The sequence below is a fragment of the Hoplias malabaricus genome, chromosome Y (assembly GCF_029633855.1).
Source record: "Hoplias malabaricus isolate fHopMal1 chromosome Y, fHopMal1.hap1, whole genome shotgun sequence".
NCBI lineage: Eukaryota > Metazoa > Chordata > Actinopteri > Characiformes > Erythrinidae > Hoplias > Hoplias malabaricus.
The window spans coordinates 70,077,275-70,092,679 of NC_089820.1; the positions used below are offsets into that span (position 1 = coordinate 70,077,275).

General features: G+C 44.1%; 1 protein-coding gene across 3 annotated transcripts in view; it reads right to left on the minus strand.

Annotated features, from left to right (window-relative positions):
• LOC136677928 (muscleblind-like protein 1) overlaps positions 1 to 15,405 on the minus strand; it is a 93,891-nt gene that overhangs the window by 54,931 nt on the left and 23,555 nt on the right. Inside the window, exon 1 of one of the 3 annotated variants that reach the window (XM_066655645.1) lies at positions 9,321 to 9,443. The exons of 1 other annotated variant lie outside the window; for it this stretch is intronic. The gene's annotated coding sequence lies outside the window, so the exon portion shown is untranslated. Of the gene's footprint in view, positions 1 to 5,259; positions 5,408 to 9,320; positions 9,444 to 15,405 lie in introns of those variants that run through there. One more of the 3 variants, XM_066655644.1, reaches the window with a different exon arrangement.

A 15,405-nucleotide genomic window follows, 5' to 3' on the forward strand; every position in this document is an offset into this window, starting at 1 on the left:
AGTACCAAGGTTTGAGATTTAATTACAAAATTTATTGAAGGATTTTGTCACATTTTCCAACGTTACGTCAAACCCACACTCTTAAACATAAAGGCACTACAAAAGGTTCTTTTTTGACTGATGCCATAGAAGAACGACTTTTGGTTCCACAAAGAACCGTGTGTTTAAGAGATGCATGAGTTTAAAGGTTTAAAAATCCATCACTCTATCTTAGGGCATCGCTCAAAGCGCCTTTATTTTTGAGTGAAGCCATAAATTAGTCAAAGAAAGAAAACTCGTGTCCGCAAAAAGAGGCCAAGCACATTTCTCTGTGGCAGAAACTGAGAAACACTGCTAATAAAATGCCTTTCAACTTCAACGACAAGGTTTAGAAACATGTCATTGATTCACACTGAAACCATACAAACAGATTACACTTCTCATGTTTCCAGCTCAGATCCTTATCCTTAGCTTTAGTACCTCAGATCATAACTGCAGCCGTCAATTATTCTGGAGGTCACTGCGTGTTGCACTTGACCCAAAGTGTCTGTAGTGTAGTGTGCGTTGACTTGATCAACAGGAATAAACTCTAAATATGTCACGCCAAGCCCCCCCCAATCAGTCAACTTTCTCTTTGTGAACGACTTCAGTGGCCAGCCTTTACATGGCTAATAAGATTAGCCGTTGGACATGTTTTTATTTTTGCCAACTTTGCTCTGTTTGGGGTCATTTTATCTGTTGATGAGGATACAGTTCTTTCACTTCTTCAGTGTGATATAATACAGCACCTATCTCCCCACTCTAAGCCCCATCATTTCAACTCCACTTTGATTCTGTGAGACATTGTGAAGCATGATGAAAAATTCCAGGGAGAGCTGGACAGTGCCACAAGGACCAAAACACTACACTGATCTGCCTGAACTGATCACGGAGCTGTGTTCAGCCTCAAAAACTTAAGGAGGAAACCCACACAGACACAGGGAGAACACACCACACTCCTCACAGACAGTCACCTGGAGGAAACCCACGCAGACACAGAGAGAACACACCACACTCCTCACAGACAGTCACCCGGAGGAAACCCACGCAGACACAGGGAGAACACACCACACTCCTCACAGACAGTCACCCGGAGGAAACCCACGCAGACACAGAGAGAACACACCACACTCCTCACAGACAGTCACCCGGAGGAAACCCACGCAGACACAGAGAGAACACACCACACTCCTCACAGACAGTCACCCGGAGGAAACCCATGCAGACACAGAGAGAACACACCACACTCCTCACAGACAGTCACCCGAAGGAAACCCACGCAGACACAGAGAGAACACACCACACTCCTCACAGACAGTCACCCGGAGGAAACCCACGCAGACACAGAGAGAACACACCACACTCCTCACAGACAGTCACCCGGAGGAAACCCACGCAGACACAGAGAGAACACACCACACTCCTCACAGACAGTCACCCGGAGGAAACCCACACAGACACACGGAGAACACACCACACTCCTCACAGACAGTCACCCGGAGGAAACCCACACAGACACACGGAGAACACACCACACTCCTCACAGACGGTCACCCGGAGCGGGACTTGAACCCACAACCTCCAGGACCCTGGAGCTGTGACAGAGACGCTACCTGCTGCTCCACTGTGACACCCTCACTGTAATTAATAAATGAATAATGTCATAACACACACACTGTATGTGCTCTTGAGTATAAAGTGTAAAATGTGACAGAAGTTTCAGACACAGATTATGACGGATAAAAGCAGCGATCAGTTTCCGTTATTGTGAGCCCCAAAAATATATCAAGGCTGTTTGAGTACATCTGACTCCATTATTTACATTTTGGGTTTGTGATTCATAAAGCAGTCTGTACTCAGTGTCACTGAAGCGTCGGCTCCTGCAGAGGGTGGTTGTGGGTATCAAAGTGGAGATAAAGGTGTGTGGGTGACAATTGTGGCCGTTAGCAAAAGCAAAAACACTGGTATGAAGTGACTATAGTTTTAATGGGGGTGGGGTGTGTTAGAAATACAGTGGTTTCCATGGTTACTTTGTTGAAGTTAAAAGTCCTGAAGACCAAACTCATTCAAATGGTGTTCAGAATTGAGTCACTGTGAAAACAGACATGCTCAGAGCTGAAAGGATGGGTCTGAATTAGTTCACTGTGGGTTTTGTGATGTGTAGACTGCAGACGTGCTCTAACTTCTTTACAGAAAGAGAAAATGGAGAGACCACGCTCACGTGTGTCTCACACAAGGACACGCAGACGTGTCTCTGACCTTCTCTGTGACTCTTTTACATGGGAAGACACACACACACAGACATCACTGTAAAATATATCCTCTTTATCTGAAAAATGGGAGTTGCACACAGTAATGAAGGCTAATGAAATGATGGAGTACTTTGCCATGGGGTGCATTCATCTGGAACAATGGGTATTTACCAATAAGAGACAAAACCCTAAAAGATTACACACACACACACACACAGATACAGGGTTTTCTTTGGGGAATGATACATTTTATCTTGTGAAATGTGTCTTAAATTTTGACTGACATTTACATCACACAAAGCCATGAAGAAAATGAGACAGTTAAAAGGCACAATCAAACCACTCCAGCTGAATCGCCCTGATTCAGGACCCAGAGGAAACCCACACAGACACAGGTAGAACACACCACACTCCTCACAGACAGTCACCTGGAGGAAACCCACACAGACACAGCGAGAACACACCACACTCCTCACAGACAGTCACCCGGAGGAAACCCACACAGACACAGGGAGAACACACCACACTCCTCACAGACAGTCACCCGGAGGAAACCCACGCAGACACAGAGAGAACACACCACACTCCTCACAGACAGTCACCCGGAGGAAACCCACGCGGACACAGGGAGAACACACCACACTCCTCACGGACAGTCACCCGGAGGAAACCCACACAGACACAGGGAGAACACACCACACTCCTCACAGACAGTCACCCGGAAGAAACCCACACAGACACAGGGAGAACACACCACACTCCTCACAGACAGTCACCTGGAGGAAACCCACGCAGACACAGGGAGAGCACACCACACTCCTCACAGACAGTGACCCGGAGCGGGACTCGAATCCACAACCTCCAGGACCCTGGAGCTGTGACAGAGACACTACCTGCTGCTCCACTGTGACACCCTCACTGTAATTAATAAATGAATAATGTCATAACACACACACTGCATGTGCTCTTGAGTATAAAGTGTAAAATGTGACAGAAGTTTCAGACACAGATTATGACGGATATAAGCAGCGATCAGTTTCCGTTATTGTGAACCTCTACTGAGTAAAAACAGCGACTCACAACAAACCTGACACTTACGGCTCTCAAAAACACAACTGTGGAGTCACACATTTACACAACACACACTCCACCATGCAGCACTCGCTTAGATTAGCTACTGAGTAATTAGCCTTAAAGGGGAATTCCACCAACATTTTTAAATTTGCATTATTCAACAGTCAATGTAAACAGCCCTAGAGCAGTCTGCTGTGAACAGGTGAATATTAGAGAATCACAAACCTCACATCACACCTATTTATTACTTACATCCTAATCATATATCACACAGTGTAATAACAGAGGAATATCAAAGTCAAAGCTGCACACTAAAGGAAGAATAATAGCATATTTAAAGGAAGTAAATACAGAGATTAAATGTGGTTTATTACTGCATCTGTGGAGTCAACCATTAGTGGATAAGGCTTTTCCAAAAAAGTAAACGAGAGAGAGAGAGAGAGAGAGAGAGAGAGAAAAGTATCATTTACATTATTTATTATATTATTTAAGGCTATACTTCCTCTATGTGTTGTTTATTAAATCAATTGTATTCTACTGATATTTCATATCATTAAATGTAATCTGTAATTGTTGAAAAAAAGATAATGTTATTGTTCCTGAGGTGTACTTTGTAGTTGAGCGTATTGTTTCTGTATTGAACAAATACAGACTACGGTTCTTGTTATTATTCCATTAACAATATACAACTATTTATAGAAAATTACATGTAAAATATATGGCGCTGAAGTAGAGAGGCGTTCCCAATGCCTCTCCCTCTAACAACGTGATAAACGTCCCTCATGACTTTCGCTTTCTTTGGTGAAGTGTGAAACACACACGCACACACACACACACCACTCCCAGTCCTCCTTAAAACAAAGCGCACCACACACTACTCCCAGTCTGTAATCTTTATGGCACTGTCTTATTTCAGTGTCCCGACCAATAAATGCCACACGATAGCTGCCTTGTCTGTGTCCGAGTGGAAAACATCTGCTACTGTCCTCAGCCTGAAACTTACCCCTGAAAGAACCGCTTTAGTTCCTCAGTCTCCAAAAAAACACAACGTCAAAATACAACCTTTAGACTTTATATAAAGCTCAGAGAAGTCTTTGAAGCCTTGGAGGAAAATCACCAAACTACCATCATTTTTATTCCTTTTTCCAGTAACTGTTCACCACAGTTCATCACACACTTCTCCAGCTTAAAGTTAAAGACGATATTTTATTAATAATGCGACATTTACAGCTTGTCTTCATCAACAACACGTTCCTTGAATCGGGACAAAGATAACAGACTCTTAAAGGGAAACTACACTTCAGTGTGCGCTGATAAAACGATCCATTTATTTACTATGAAATGACCCTTCACCTCTCTTCTCTTGAGAGTTTACATGGAAACTGGTGAATTAAAATGACCTTTAATAGTAAATTAGATTTAAAAAAAAAGTGTCCGTAGGTGTGAGTGTGTGAGTGTGTGTGTCGCCCTGTGAAGGACTGGCGCCCCCTCCAGGGTGTGTTCCCGCCTTGCGCCCAGTGATTCCAGGTAGGCTCTGGACCCACCGCGACCCTGAACTGGATAAGGGTTACAGATAATGAATGAATGAAATATAAAAATCAATAAAATGTTTTGTTTACAAATTCTCCGCTCTTCTTTTTCAGAATGGAGCCTTCCAGTTGAAACCCGTCTATTACGATGTTTACATTTTCACGTGTAATTTCACATTTTGAAAAGCTGGAGTATCTCCCCTTTTTCTTCTTAAACTGAACACAGTCTGTTTCTCTAATAACTGCGTACCTTACGCTGCAGCGAGTGAGAACACACCAGCACAGCTACTGATAACACGTCTCAAGTGTGTAACCCGAGCAGCTTACAGCACAGCTAACGCACAAAGTCTGTGTGTGTTTTTAAGATTTTAGCGGAATGTACTTACATGGTTTCTGTTGAGTGTAGTGATAGTTTCAAAGAGAAGAAGTGAAAACCCTGCGTCAACATCCCTCTTTCCCTCACTAGCTTCTTCTACTGTTGCACACTCTCTCTCCACTGACACACACACACTCCCACCCTCTCTCTCTTTCTCGCTCTCTCTCTCACACACACTCTTAGACACAAACACACACCCCAGTGGAATCCTGGCGCTGCTGGCAGGGTCCTACTGCTCTGCTGAAACTCTGCACTGCCCCATATTAGGAAACAGCAGCCAGACGTGTCACACATAATTTACATTTTGGGGGAGGAGAGTCGAAGGCTGCAACGGCATAGGGAGTGTATGCAAAAACAGATACACATGAGTACACACACACACACACACACACACACACACACACACACACACACACACACACACACACACACATATATATATATATATATATATATATATATATATATATATATATATAACCAACACAGTCAGAAAAGATAAGGAAAGAGGGATAAGGCTGATGTCTCAGTGTGAATATTTAATGAAGAATGGACCAATAGAAATGCTCCAAAATGACTCTTTTACATTGACTTCCACTAAAAGCTAGGGGTTTTTTCCCTTCTGCTGTAAAGTTACTATTTTTGTTTTTATGTTTTTCAGTGGACAGCAAGGATATATTTTCATTTAAACATATCATCACTGTCCCATTACATGTATCTCCAAAAAAATAGTAACTTTACAGAAGGTGAAAGAAACCTTAATTTTCAGTGGAAGTCAATGTAAAAAAATGATATTGAGAGTAATTTTGGAGCGTTTCTATTGGTCATTCGTCATGAGATTTCCACACAGTGTGAAGGACAGCTGCTGTGTTCAAATGATGCAGTAACTAAGCACACAGACACACACAGTTTTTTAATTGGACGGTGATGTTGTGTTGATGTTGACGACTAAAGACATTTAACCTCCAACATATATCAACGCACATAAATTGCTGAAAAACCACAAACCCCCCACTCCCTGAAAAATTGGGATCTACTCATTCATTCATTATCTTTGACCCTTAACCCGTTCAGGGTCGCGGTGGGTCCGGAGTCAACCCGGAATCACTGAGCGCGAGGTGGGATAACTGGGATCTACTGTAAAATGTAAAATTTAACGAAATATATCTGTGTTTTTTTTAATTCCCTTAAACTTTAACAAATAAACAAAGACTTTTAATGAAGTTGATGATGAACTTGGTTGAGTTATGGGAATAGAAACAAATTTTGAACTTAACACCTGCAACACACTCAAAGAAGAAGAGTCATAGATAAAGTTTATAGAATATTCAAGTTAAACCATTTGAAAGCAGGTGTCGAGGAAGGAGCTGAGAGTATCCTGCTACTGGATAAATGCAGCATGCAAAAAAGGCCCAGACTAGAAGCAACCACGCACTCACCACTCTGCACCAGACTTTGTGATAGAAATTTCAAACAAGTCAAAAAGAAAATTTCTTAACACAAAGCTGCAAGTAATAAAGGACTTTTACAGTTTACTCTCGTTTAAAGGAACACTATGTAATATGTTTCACATAAAATTAAAGCTTCAGTGTTTCAAAGTGATTCTCCACTGAGCTGTAACTAGGAGAATAGGCCTACTATGGGTGCAGCACTGCAGTAATTGCACTATGTAACTTTTGGAAGAGGGTAGGCGACCTCTCCCATTCCCTCCCCCTCTTCACTGATGTCAGTAGATTTCAGTGTGTTGTAAATCTGCGTTACACTAGAGGGAGCCCCAGGAGCAATAAGAACTCAAATCTAACCTGTTCCTTTAGCATGACTTTCCAGCTCTCAGACAGAACTGCATGGGAAATGCAGCTGTAATTAATGTAGTCACTTGGGAATATTTTGGAAAACTATCGCCACTTGGACTGGCAGTTCAAGGACTTGGACAGTCAGTTGCTGCATCATGAAATGCAGCCTGGAGAAAGCCATGCATCAGTTCTACACAGCCACACTTCAGACTTTACTGTGTCCAGGCTCGTCTACGAGGGTCCAAGAGACAGCGGACCTGCTGTGCTCCAGATGAGTCCATGTTTCAGCTTGTTTTCGCCAAAAACAAACACTCAGTTCTGTGCCAAAAAGGAAACGGACCCTCCAGACTGTTATCAACAAGTTTCCAGCTCAATTTGTGTGTTACAGGCATCAAGGATGTGTTTATATTTACAAAACACAATCCAGTTGTTCAGAGCAAACACAGGAAATCATTTCTTTGAACTTATGAAAATTAAATAAAGGTTTAAGAGAATTAGCCTTTAGCCCCGCGTCCGAAATCGTCCCCTGTTCACTACACAGTGCACTATTTTAAAGTTCCGCCATTGTGTATTAGTGTCCAGAACATAGTGGACATTTGTCAGTGCACTCAAACAATCCCACAATGCAGTGCACATGCCATGTACACAAGGTGATAGATGATACCCATAATTTGGTAAAACCCTGCTCCTGAACTCAGTTCCTAAAATAGTGCAGTGTGTAGTGAATATTGTAGGGAGGAGTGTAAAGGTTTTTTTTGTGCTTTTTTTAGCACAAAGTAAATTTTCTTTTTTAACGTATTAGAAAATATTACATTAAAGGTGCCGAGTGGAAAAGGGGTTTGTAAAAATACATAACACTGTTCCCTCTGACTAATTAAACCTTCTTCCATATTTCCTTGATAGAAACTGAATGATAATAATTCAGATTTGATCATTTTGGTTCTCTCTCTGTCACAGGACACAAAGCTAATGATGAGAAACACCAGACGACAACAGTCTTCTGAAATCCTTCTGTAAATGAAAACCCTAAGCCTATTTCTGTCCACTCAGGTTAGGGTTTGAGCAGAACAGTGAGGAGGTGACAACTCCAAAAGAATCGATTCTTCAGCCTCTAGGTGACACTGGTATTAACTGTAGGTGAGTGATTCACAAATTTTTTATTAGATTTATTTTGCGCTGTATTTTTAAACTTTAAAATACATGACTAAAAATGTAGGGTCTTTTTAAAATGAACTAAAACTAGACTACATTAGACCGACTACACAAACTAAACACAGAAGTAGACTAGCAATAATCCAGTGACTAAAATGAGACTAAAACAAACACAATCAATGAATAATATTAAAAAATAAATCTAATTAACTCTGATGTCAAAGGCAGTTTGGCACAAAGCCAAGCTCCAGGAATCTACCTGATGCTTCATAAACTTGATGAATGCTTGAGTGTTGTGTTCTCATTTATCAAAAAGAAAGAAAAGCAGAGCAGATGTAAAACTGTCATGTAACACAGAAGAAAGCTGGCCTCTAAACTACTGAAACAGTTACAAACACGGTCCTTTCCCTGAGTGAGATCTGAGAGAGACACACCTTTAACCCGTTTAAAGAACATTTCACTTAAGGCTTTACCCTTTAGACCTTTTCCATCACACACTCTCTACTCACATAAACAATACTTTAAAGAACTTAGTGGCATCTTTCTCACGTCTAAGCAGTAATTAAGCTTTATTTCTGAGCACAAACACATGAGAAGAGTTCGGTGACGACTCTGAAGACTGATCAGTGCGAGTACGATCTGCAACAGAGCGGAGGAGGCATTCTTTAACAGTTACAACCACGTGCCATTTCTGACTAAACAAGGCAAAGGGGGAAACAGAAGTAGGGTCACGCCTTCAGCCTGCTTCCTGATAAACACACACACACACACACACACACACACACACACACACACACTTGTGTGTTTCTATGGATCAATGTTTCTAATCTGGCACAGAGACAGAAAAAGTGACCTGTTTGCCGTGTGTGTGTGTGTGTGTATCAACACAACAAGACATAAACTATTAGCAACAGAGTACCATGGCAATCAAAACACAGCTCACCTCTCTCACAAACACACACACACACACACTGAAAGGACTGCACTGCCGGAAGGTTTCTCTGTAAGAAAAATGAAAACAGCTCTGCAGCTGGCTCAGAGAGAGAGAGAGAGAGAGAGAGAGAGAGAGAGAGAGAGAGAGAGAGAGAGAGAGAGAGAGAGAGAGAGAGAGAGAGGAAATCCTTACCTCTCACATTGTGTTTCCCTGTGTGCCGGACATGTGTGTGTGTGTGTGTGTGTGTGTGTGTGTGTGTGTGTGTGTGATCAGATGCAGGCAGCAGGCCGCAACAGTAGAGCCCCAGGCACCAGCTGGACCATTCTCAGAGAGAGAGAGAGAGAGAGAGACAGATACAGAGAGAGAGAGAAGCTTAGCACGCATGAGGTTTCTTGTTGCTCTGTGTGTGATCTGAGCAGTGCCTCTGCAAAGCGAGTGAGCGAGAGAGAGAGACAGAGAGAGAGAGAGCAGTAGCAGTCTAACAGCACAGCAATACAGCAGTGCAGCACATCCAGCCCTGTAGCCAATTACACACAAGCAAGGCTCCACCTACCAGCACAAAACCAGGAAGCGGAGCCAGGAAACTGGGAGGAGGGAAAACAGAGGGCAGGAAGAAATGAGGGAAAGAACAGAAAAGAAAACGGAGGACGACTGTGTTCGATTACAGAGTGCTGTGTATGGAAGGCCGTGTAGGACAAAACACACTGAAACACAAGGGCTGGGCAATTAACTGAAAATGAGTAATGGAAAATGGAAAATGAGTATGGAAATTAATCAACATTCAGGACTTCTAATCCACATAATATTGTCTATATCTATTACACCAAATTCTCTTTTAATTATTTTCTTCAATTCTCTTAACATCTCCTCCACTGTGTTCATGTGAGGAGATTTCCTTGAAATGTAAAGTGCATTACAAATAAAATGTATTATTATGTACTGTCCCTTTAAAACCATATGGCCAAACTGTAGTCACCTTCCCAGCCACATCAGAAACACACATCCCACCTTGAGCGTGTTTACAGTACGAGCCTCATCAGGAACTGTGAGACAACAAGCAACAAAATGTTCATTAAAGGGAATGTCTACGATTGTGGGGAGATGCAGTTTTAATTAGAACTGGGCGATAAAATGATATCGATTTGTTTCGTTTTCACACAATAACAATAAGCTTTGGGGAATAGAGCTCAATAAATCTTCATTTCTATTTCCAGTTACACAGCCAGCCGCACGCTGTTAGGAGCGTGTGCTCACACTGTTACGAATGAACCGGTAACCGCAGGAACCTGAGAATGTACGTGTGACGTAATAAATACATATTAAATATGATATATTCTCCTGTTCCCTCTGTGTTTGGGGTGTTTTGTTTTGTGGTGTATTGTGTCTGGAATGGCGCCCCCTGTCAGAACACAAGAGCAGAAACTTTCCCTCGTGCACAGGGTGAATCTTAACTCAAAGTGCATTTTCCTCACGGGAAATGTTTTTCTGTTTGCGAGAACAATGCTTGTTGCCTGACGTGGTTTTTCTCACATTGTTCTCTGCTAGCAAATTTTTAATTAATTTTTTTTTTTATTGTATTCAGGACCAGTGTGAGAACACAGTATGTGTAGTAAAAGTGTTTGTGTGTGTAGTGTGTGCATGCTGCAGTGTGATTTTGCCCAAAATGGCCTCTCACAGTTCTTCTTCCCCTCAGTTGCACACTGACACACTAATCACACACTTACAAACCCACACACATTTATCCAGACTGCACATTCATTTATACTCTCCCTCTGTCTCTCTTTCTCTCTGTCATTTATCTGTTTTTAGAACACACCAAGCCACCACTGGATGAAGGACACCGACCTTGTTTCTATGCTCACTGTCCATCCTCTCAGCTCCACCGTCCACAGGAGCACTTTGTAGTTCTACACTTACAGACTGTAGTCCAGCGGTTACTCTGCATACTTTCTCTCCTGCTCTTCAAAGGTCAGGTCCCCACAGGACCCCCACAGAGCAGGTATGGGTGGTTCTCAGCGCTGCAGTGACACTGTGTGTGGATTAGACACAGCAGTGCTGCTATATGAGTCATGTCCAGTCACATGTCCAGTCCAGTCGCTCTGTTAGACACACCTACCCCATAGGTGTACCCCATAGTAGAGGATGATTCACAGCATCCCTGCTCTGTGGGGGTCCTGAGCGCTGAGGAACGGGAGAAAAGGGGGAGTACAAAAGTATGCAGAGCAACAGAAGGGCTACAGTCTGTAGACTGTTGAACTACAACGTGCTGCTGTGTGGACAGTGAGTGTAAATACATATGAGTTGTTCCTAACACAGTGACTGTTCAGTGTATTAAACAATATGATTTAAAAATAAAAGCAAAATGACTCTAGTTACCAATAGAATGGTTTCACAAAGTTGAACTTTGTCTGAAATAGTTTCTGCTTTAGATTTGTACGTTTTATTTAAATGTAGATATGTGTCAGAGGTCATAAACAGGAAAGACGTGATGGTGAAAGGTGAGTGTGTGTTTGTAATTCTTCTGCACTTTGGGGGCCAATAATTCTGAGGAACACTGGTAAAAGAGAAAAGAGAATGTTCTGAGGAATGAAAAATGACAGGGAAAATTCCTGCTTAGTTCAGTTGTGGTGATGTAAACACAGTTCCGAGGCATTTGATACAAAAAGGTCCATAGCAAAGTACAACAGTATACAGCAACACAGTCTCCAAATCTCAAATGTAGCTATTTTATTTACTCCAGAATGAGCAGGGATCCTTAGTCTGAGTTTGTTTACCATCGCCATTAGAACAAAACCTCTTATACATCGGTATTATCCAAATTTAAGGCCTGTACAAAGAATGGAGTGTTTAAGCCATCTATTTTCCACTTGGGCCAAAGTCTGATTCTTCCTCCACAATCACTGTCAGATGATGTAAACATTTATTCTGAAGATCAGCATCAACTCTGTTTTTTTTTTTTTGACAAATGACTCATGTAACAGGAGAATACATATCATCCTCGTAAATGTAATAAAGATAAATGAAATAACTGCAAAGTCCACGGTTATCTCTAGGTTTTGTGAGAAAACGTCAATGACTGTGTATTATTGTTATTATCCATTCATTGTCTGTAACCCTTACTCAGTTCAGGGCGGTGGTGGGTCCGGAGTCTACCCGGAATCACTGGGCACAAGGCAAGAACACACACTAAAGGGGGTGCCAGTCCTTCACAGGGTGACACACACTCACACATTCACACCTACGGACAGTTTTGAGTCTCCAATCCACCTACCAACGTGTGATTTTGGTGCATGGGAGGAAACCGGAGCACCCGGAGGAAACCCACGCAGACACAGGGAGAACACACCACACTCCTCACAAACAGTCACCCGGAGGAAACCCACGCGTACACAGGGAGAACACACCACACTCCTCACATGACTGTCTGTGAGGAGTGTGGTGTGTTCTCCCTGTGTTTGCGTGGGTTTCCTCCGGATGACTGTCTGTGAGGAGTGTGGTGTGTTCTCCCTGTGTCTGTGTGGGCTTCTTCCGGGTGACTGTCCGTGAGGAGTGTGGTGTGTTCTCCCTGTGTCTGCGTGGGTTTCCTCCGGGTGACTGTCTGTGAGGAGTGTGGTGTGTTCTCCCTGTGTCTACGTGGGTTTCCTCCGGGTGACTGTCTGTGAGGAGTGTGGTGTGTTCTCCCTGTGTCTGCGTGGGTTTCCTCCGGGTGACTGTCTGTGAGGAGTGTGGTGTGTTCTCCCTGTGTTTGCGTGGGTTTCCTCCGGATGACTGTCTGTGAGGAGTGTGGTGTGTTCTCCCTGTGTCTGTGTGGGCTTCTTCCGGGTGACTGTCTGTGAGGAGTGTGGTGTGTTCTCCCTGTGTCTGCGTGGGTTTCCTCCGGGTGACTGTCTGTGAGGAGTGTGGTGTGTTCTCCCTGTGTCTGCGTGGGTTTCCTCCGGGTGACTGTCTGTGAGGAGTGTGGTGTGTTCTCCCTGTGTCTACGTGGGTTTCCTCCGGGTGACTGTCTGTGAGGAGTGTGGTGTGTTCTCCCTGTGTCTGCGTGGGTTTCCTCCAGGTGACTGTCTGTGAGGAGTGTGGTGTGTTCTCCCTGTGTTTGCGTGGGTTTCCTCCGGATGACTGTCTGTGAGGAGTGTGGTGTGTTCTCCCTGTGTCTGTGTGGGCTTCTTCCGGGTGACTGTCTGTGAGGAGTGTGGTGTGTTCTCCCTGTGTCTGTGTGGGCTTCTTCCGGGTGACTGTCTGTGAGGAGTGTGGTGTGTTCTCCCTGTGTCTGCGTGGGTTTCCTCCGGGTGACTGTCTGTGAGGAGTGTGGTGTGTTCTCCCTGTGTCTGTGTGGGCTTCTTCCGGGTGACTGTCTGTGAGGAGTGTGGTGTGTTCTCCCTGTGTCTGCGTGGGTTTCCTCCGGGTGACTGTCTGTGAGGAGTGTGGTGTGTTCTCCCTGTGTCTGCGTGGGTTTCCTCCGGGTGACTGTCTGTGAGGAGTGTGGTGTGTTCTCCCTGTGTCTACGTGGGTTTCCTCCAGGTGACTGTCTGTGAGGAGTGTGGTGTGTTCTCCCTGTGTTTGCGTGGGTTTCCTCCGGATGACTGTCTGTGAGGAGTGTGGTGTGTTCTCCCTGTGTCTGTGTGGGCTTCTTCCGGGTGACTGTCTGTGAGGAGTGTGGTGTGTTCTCCCTGTGTCTGCGTGGGTTTCCTCCGGGTGACTGTCTGTGAGGAGTGTGGTGTGTTCTCCCTGTGTCTGCGTGGGTTTCCTCCGGGTGACTGTCTGTGAGGAGTGTGGTGTGTTCTCCCTGTGTCTACGTGGGTTTCCTCCGGGTGACTGTCTGTGAGGAGTGTGGTGTGTTCTCCCTGTGTCTGCGTGGGTTTCCTCCAGGTGACTGTCTGTGAGGAGTGTGGTGTGTTCTCCCTGAGTCTGCATGGGTTTCCTCCGTGTGCTCCGGTTTCCTCCCATGCTCCAAAAAAAAAAAAAAAAAACGTTGGTAGGTGGATTGGAGACTCAAAAGTGTCCGTAGGTGTGTGTGAGTGAATGTGTGAGTGTGTGTCGCCCTGTGAAGAACTGGCACCCCCTACAGGGTGTCTTCCTACCTTGCCCCCAGTGATTCCGGGAAGACTCCGGAAAGGCTGAAAAAGGAAGTCTCAGGGTTAAAGACTATGAATGAATGAATGAACACCAGCACCAGCAGCAATTTAAGAAAACTTCAACTAGTTCAAAATGCTGCAGCTAGGGTCCTCACTAAAACTAGAAAATTTGAACATATCAGGTATTGAACATAATACCCAGTTTTATCATCACTTCATTGGCTGCCTGTTAAATTCCGCATTGACTACAAAATTTTGTTATTAACATATAAAGCTCTACATGGGCTTGCTCCTGAATATCTTCAAGATACAATTTCCTATTATGAGCCTCCACGTTCACTCAGATCACAGAATACTGGATTTTTAAATGTTCCCAGAATTCAGAAGGCCTCAGCTGGGGGAAAGAGCCTTTTCTTATAAAGCCCCCCAACTCTGGAATGATCTTCCAGAAAATGTTCGGGACTCAGACACAGTCGCAATCTTCAAATGTAGGCTAAAAACTCATTTGTTTAGTTTATCATTTGGTAGCTAATGCTCCCCCATAGATAAAGGCGGCAGATCCGGGGGGTCCATGGACACAGGGAATTATAGTAAACTGAGACGCTGGTGCTGTCGTCCCGCCGCTTCTCGCGATCACTCAGGTTTGTTGACGGTGGAGCGGAGGGATGCCAGTGTTTCAGGATGCTCCCGTGTCTGTGTGTCCTCCTGGTTCTCTCCTTTTAGTTAATGCTGTCATAGTCAGATCTGCCGGAGTCATTAGCCACACTCTGGAAATTTTCATATTTTCTACTTTACAAACACAAAACAGTTCAAAACTAATTCCATCCCTTTACATCTTTCCGAGTAAACGACTGCCCACCTGTCTGTCTGGACACTGATGGATGACTGTCGAGATCCTCCTCCACGCTTCAGACCAGCTGCCCACGCTCCAGCAACCACCAAGTGCCTTGAAGCTGTCCCTACACTGAAGTTCTCATGGACTACTAACTATCATCACCAGTAGATTGACCAGAGGAGGATGGGTCACCCCTTGTGAGCCTTGGTTCCTCCCAAGGTTTCTTCCTCAGCTGGGGGAGTTTTTCCTTGCCACTGTCGCCCCTGGCTTGCTCACTTGAGGGTTTTACATTTGTCTTTACATTTCATGTCAAATCTTGTCTTACTGGAATTCTGTGAAGCTGCTTTGTGACAACATCAGTTGTGAAAAG